The 6704-nt window shown below is 39.5% G+C and overlaps 1 protein-coding gene across 1 annotated transcript in view; it reads right to left on the bottom strand.

Annotated features, from left to right (window-relative positions):
• Positions 1 to 6704, bottom strand: part of DOCK1 (dedicator of cytokinesis 1) — a 484728-nt gene that overhangs the window by 180125 nt on the left and 297899 nt on the right. The window lies entirely within an intron of this gene.

Below are 6704 nucleotides of genomic sequence, written 5' to 3' on the forward strand. Positions count from 1 at the left end.
AACGACATTTTAAGAAACATGGGACATACATTTTCTCCCATTAAATCGGGACAAGTCTGGTAAGATTATAGGATTAGACATACTTTGAGATATGTCCCTATTTTTCTCCTATTAAATGAGCTCCCAAGTCACATTCTTTTACTAACTCAACTTTTACCAGCAATATATTTGAATGCCTCAGTGTCTTTTATATTAAATTGGAATATGAGCTTTAAAGTGAAATGTTAAAGTCCAATATTTTTTCCAATCCAATTTTATATCTATAGAATACGTATATGCCTCCAAATGAGTCCTCAAAGGATGCATTACGCAAATCGAACAAATACAATAATGATGATAATGGTATCTTCCATTTGCCCAGAAATATAAATTATTTGTGAATCATGATAATTGCTGAGATTTAGATTCCAAGTTGATGTTCAGGGCAAGAGCTAAATAATGTTTGTTTTCCACTGGAGGAATGATTAGTAAAATGGCAAAATGTCTATTTATGAATATGAACTTTTGAAATACATAAATATTTGGCATCCCACTGAACTCATGAGAAGCCACCTTTGAATCCTGTCTACTCCTTATGACAGTGATGTGCCATCCTTTGGATAATCATCTTAATAATATCACATGTGGCTCAAGCACTACGCTGGGGCCATTGGAAACATGGCCTCATTCCATCACATGATAGATTCTCTTCTTGTCCCACCTGATAGGCAGCAAAACTGAGGCTGTGAAGGAGTAAATGCAAAGCTGGGTGTGGAACCAGCACTCTCGAGCTACAAGGCAGGTTAGTTGTTGACCTAACAACTTAGTTGTTGACCTAATTTCTTTCCCTCTTATCCAGATGTACATTTTAATTCTTTCTCTAAGAAACCCTGAAGTCACCGCTGATGAACAATACAAGGTCGAGAGTCACTTCCCCCACTCCTGAAGTCATCAGGAAAGGTCGGAAGAGGAAGAGGAAGAAGAAAGACCTCCGCTGCACGATGCCCCACAGTCAGCCCTGATGCTGCACTGTGACCCGAACACTTCCCCGCGAAATGCGGAGCTTTCCCAGTGCAAGAAGAGGCCTGAGTTGGCCTCGGTGCACCTACTAGGTGCTCACATTAATTTTCTGCAGATCCAAACAATAAGCAGATTAAAATGACTGACACCACAAAGGCAGCTATTTATCATCGGAAGCAACAGAATGATGAGCTTGACTTAAAACAGCAAGTTGAGAGTAGGAAGAGGCCAGAGTAACAGTAATGAGAAAAACCAGTGCGCTCAGACTCAGGCCAGGCACCCGGACATGGACCTACTCAATTCAGGAGCAGATTGCCACGTGATGCTGAAAAATTCATGCAAGCCGAAGAATGGGAGAGCTGATGTGACGCAGGAAATGAAAACCCGAAGAGAACACAGCAATTTTCATAAAGCAAGTCCTGGGAACACGCAAATGCCCAATGGGGAAGTCTCCTCTCTAGATGAGAATGTCACAGACGAGGCAACCAAATGGCCCCTGTTTTACAATGACGGGGACTAATTACAGCAGGCCCCAGACAGAAGGACAGGCCCTCACTATGAGTTCGAGGCAGTGCTGCCAGGCATTGTGCGTGCCCTTTCTACTAGACCTAAGGCAATGTTCCAGAAGGAATCTGTACTGTTCAGTCTTTCCCTGCTTAGAGAAAGCAAGCCTGGCTACTCCAGCTCGTTTCTAAGTTAAAGCATGGACTCCATGAGAAAAGGGGTAACGTGCAAGTTAAAATTCACAGAATGTCCCCCCTTGCCTCCCTGTCCTTTGGCAATGGATTCCCGTCCTTGGGGAATGAGTATTTTATGGGGGAAGTACTACAGACACCATGAAGCTGTATCGTTCACATGAACACAGCAGAACCCTACACAGCATACTTGTGGGTTTATAAGGGTGGATAACGCAGGTATTTATGAAACCAGTCATTTATTAGGAACAAAAACAGAAGAGAACTGTGAGAAACAAACTTTTATTCTGTAAGCTCAGAAGAAAATTACTGTTCTTTGCTTTAATTGATTTATTTTAAATGCATTCAGGAGTCATATGAAGCTTTTATTTTTAAACAATGGTAGCTTGGCAGGTAGGCTGGAGGCCATTGTGCAGAATTCGTCCTGGAATGTGGGCCCGCAGACTAGGCTCCAGCGCCAGCAGCTGAGTAAAAATTAGTAAATATATAAAGATAAAACATATTCCTTATAACTTCAAAGCAATGCAAAATAGGGACCCAGAAGTCAGGAAATACTTGCAGAAAATTTAAAAACCAGGACATTGAATGCCTAATAAACAAAAAATGTGAACCTCATTAGTAATCAAAGATGAAAATGATATATCATTATTTGCTGCCAAAATAGCAAAGTATTTAAGTGTGATAATGTTAGCAAGGGTGTGGGGAATGAGGACTCTTACATGCTGTTGGTGAGAACAGAAATTGCTATAACCTTTTCAAACAGTGATTTCTTGATAGGTTTGAAAAGTCTTGGGAAAAAATACTCATCTCCTCGGTAATTCTACTTCTAACAATCTACCTAAGGAAGTAAATCAAGGTAGGAAATTTCATATCCAAAGATGTCCATTGCATCACTGAAAATATCTAAATATTCAACAGCAAGAAACTGTAAATAACGTGGTATTTTGTGGGGTCGTAAGATAAAATACAGGATGGCCGGTTCCATCTGAATCTCAGAAAAACAAGGATAAATAAATGTGTCATAAATACTGCATTAAAAATATTGCCTGGGACATACATATACTAGAAAGAATTATTTGTTATTTGCCAAGCTGAACTAGGTGTCCTGTATTTTTATTAGCTAAGTCAAGCAGCCATACCATTGTGTGCAACCATTAATCATTAAACATTAACCATGAAAACATGAAACATTTTAATAACATGAGAAAACATTTGAAGAACAAGAAGGGAGATTATACACACACACACACACACACACACACACACACACATTTTAGTAATATAAAGAACATATAGCACAGGAAAAAGAAACAAACAAAAAATGGCTAGAGAAAAAGAAAACACCAAATAGTCTTCAGGGGAGGGAAAATTAGCCCAGATTATTTTCATAAAAAGAAAATATGTTAATATTTTAAAAGGTGATCCTGAAGGAAAAAGATCTCATCTGGCAGGAGGGACCAACTCTCCCTGCCTTGATCCTGCATTTCCCAGTTTCTCATGCTCAGAAATCTCTCTCACAGGGCTTCCCCTGTTGGAGTGGACACAGCTACTGCCTTGCACTGCTCCTTAAGCACAGACTGAGCTCATCCCTCCACCCCACGAGCCCTCCTAGAAGTACCTCAGTGCACCGTTTTAAATCTGTTTGGGCCCCTAGTGCACAAGCAGGTTGACAGGCAGAACGAAGGACAGGCAGGATGGAGGACAGGTAGGATGGAGGACAGGCAGGATGGAGGACAGGCAGGATGGAGGGCAGGGAGGATGGAGGACAGGGAGGATGGAGGACAGGCAGGATGGAGGACAGGCAGGAGGGAGGACAGGTAGGATGGAGAACAGTTAGGATGGCAGAGAGGCAGCGGAGAAGACAGGAAGGAGGGGGGACAGGTAGGATGGAGAACAGGTAGGATGGAGGACAGGCAGGATGGAGGACAAGCAGGATGGAGGACAGGCAGATTACAGGACAGGTAGGATGGAGGACAGGTAGAGCTGAGCATAGGTAGAACAGAATAAAGGTAGAACTGAGGAGGTACCAGGTACTCAGAAAGCCAGGCTACATGTGAGGTAAAAAACAAGAGGACTGATGGCTTTGAAATGTGACCTTATCCCCTATATGCCCAAGCCCAGCGTGTCCAGCCAAGGGGTCTCCCTCTCACTCCAGGGAAGAGGACCACATGCTAATTCTCTAACAAGGTAGTTGCCTGCAAGGCAGAGGAGAGTCTGGTGTGAGCCACCTGGCTGAAAATACCTAAGGATAACAAACTAAACTGTAAACTCCCCACTCTCTTCTCTGTTTAATTTTTAGCAAATCAGCAAGGAGGTTTAAACTGACCCCACTCTGCCAGCTGCGGTCCCAGGCCAAACCAGGGCAGCGGACTAGAAGAATCCACTTTGGGAAACCTGACCAGCCAGATAACACATCCGCTAATACTGAGGACTCAGATTCTGACAGGATCAGGCTCAGCCCATCCAAGCTCACCATGCTGGACAGCCCACCAGCCTCCATGCTCTGTGCATACTCACAGACAGGGGTCTCATCAGAACTCAGGGCCTCATGCAAAAAGCTCAGCCAGCATTGATACAAGAGATCAAAACAAACAAAAACAGAAACCAGAGAAAAGAAAGAAAATTCAGGGAATATGAGAGAATTAATGAGCTATAATTATTACCCTCAGGTAGATATGAGATTATATCCATGAAACAAGAACATCATGTTATAAAAATAAAAAGGAACAAAGACCAAGAAAGGATTCTGGAATATTTAAAATTTGTTAGCAGAAATAAACAGAAGTGTCAAGAGATAAAGTTGGTGAAATCCTCCAGAAAGTAGAACAAAATCACACACAAGTGCACACACATGCACACACACAAATACACATATGCACAGATGGGCAGGGAGGTGATCAAGTCAGAGAATAGGAAAATTGGAGAATCTATACAAGACAGTCAATATCTAATGAATAGAAATTCCAGAAAGAAAGAACACAGAAAATGGAGAAACAAAAAGCTATTTTTATAAAATGGTAGAAGATCCATGTAAAAATCTACTAGATCTAATAAATTCACCAGACTGCAGTGTACAGATTCAAAATACAAAAATCAATTGCCTAAATTAACAATGGACAATGCAAAAACAAAATTCAGAAAATAAGTCCATTTACTAAATTATCAAAAAGAATAAAATAGGAATATTTAAGAAAAGAAGTGTAGGACTTATACACTGAATATTGTTGATATTGAAAATATTGTTAAAGAAATTAAAGAGAACTTAAATAAACGGAAAGACACCCACGATCATCTATTAGTTGTCTTAGTATTGCTAAGATGGCAACATTCCCCAAAACAGACCTACAAATTCAATGCAATCCCCACCACAATTCTAGCTAATTTCTTTGCAGAAATCAACAAGCCAGTCGCAGAAGACCACACGTTGTTATGATTGCATTTTGACTGTGGTAACAGTTAAGCAACTTTGTGAATATACTAAAAACCATTACATTGTATACCTTAAATAGATTAATTCAATGTTATATGGATTCTATCTCAAGAAAAGTGTTTAAAAATAAAAATATTGGAGAATTAATTGATATAAGACAATTTCTATAAAAGGGCCCACGGACAGCCAGCACTACTAAGACTCACCGTTGTGACATTTTAGAGTACCAGGGATAAAACAATGATTTTAAAACATTTGAGAGGAAAATAACTGAAGATAAAAGAGCTGTCACTGCGGACTATGAATTGAGAATGGAGAAGCTGGTACAAAGGAGAGGTGATTTTCAGGAGAAGTCAAACTATTTGCTCTTATAAACCAGGTAATATACTACTCAGATTTAAAATAATAATAATATATTTGGAAAAATCCTTATAAATCCTATAATCCTTGCAAAGTTTTTCCTTCACTTTATGTTTGTTGAAATAAAAATAAGACTGCTTCTCCTCTTTGCTTTGATTTCCTCACGTGTTTTCATATCATATGGCATTTCTTTAAAGCTATCTCAAAATCCTTTTAGGATTGGGTAGAGGGAGAGGGGAGTATAAGGAAGACACGATAATGAAAAATAAAGAAAAAGCAATGTTGTAAAATGAACGCAGAGAAGATAGCATGCTATGCTATGTACATTAAAAGTTATGAGTCATCACTGTGCCTTCCAAAGGTATGTGTGTTTTGTTAATTAAATATCTGATTAAACGGAAGATAAATAAAAAGTTTGAAAAGTGCACTGTTGTTAAAACTAAGGTTCGTGGAAAAATGGGCATTCACTCACCTCATTTATATTTGCAATACCTTTCTCATATATGCAACCCGTTGTAAAATTAAAAACTGCATTTTGCCCAAAACAACAGATGCTGGCAAGGATGTGGAGAGAAAGGGATACTTACACACTGCTGGTGGGATTGCAAACCAGTACAACGTCTATGGAAAGTAGTATGGACACACCTCAAAGAATTAAAGTAGACCTATCATTTGATCCCACAATCCCACTGCTAGGTATTTACCCAAAGGAAAAAAAGACATTTTATAAAAAAAAAAACACTTGCACTGGAATGTTTATAGCAGCACAATTCACAATCACAAAGATGTGGAATCAACCCAAGTGCCCATGAATACGTGAGTGGATTAATCAAATGTGGTATATGTATATAATGGAGCACTACTCAGCCATAAAAAAAAAAATGGAGATCTAGTATCTTTTGTAACAACCTGGATGTAACTGCAGGCCATTCTTCTTAGTGGAGTGTCTCAAGAACGGAAAAACAAAGGCTACATGTACTCAATACTAAATTGAAACTAACCGATCAACACTTAAGTGCACAAACTGAAGTAAAATTCAAGGGAAATCAAGCAGGTGGAAGAGGGGAGGAGAGGATGAGTAAATTCAAACCTAACGGGTACAATGTACACTAACTAGCTGAAGGGCACACTCACAACTTCCACTCAAACTGTACAAAACCAAATTATGAAACCAAAACACACATACCCCTGTAAAATTCTGAAATTAAAAGTAAAAAACC

The sequence above is a fragment of the Propithecus coquereli genome, unplaced genomic scaffold, assembly GCF_000956105.1.
Source record: "Propithecus coquereli isolate 6110/MARCELLA unplaced genomic scaffold, Pcoq_1.0 Scaffold473, whole genome shotgun sequence".
NCBI lineage: Eukaryota > Metazoa > Chordata > Mammalia > Primates > Indriidae > Propithecus > Propithecus coquereli.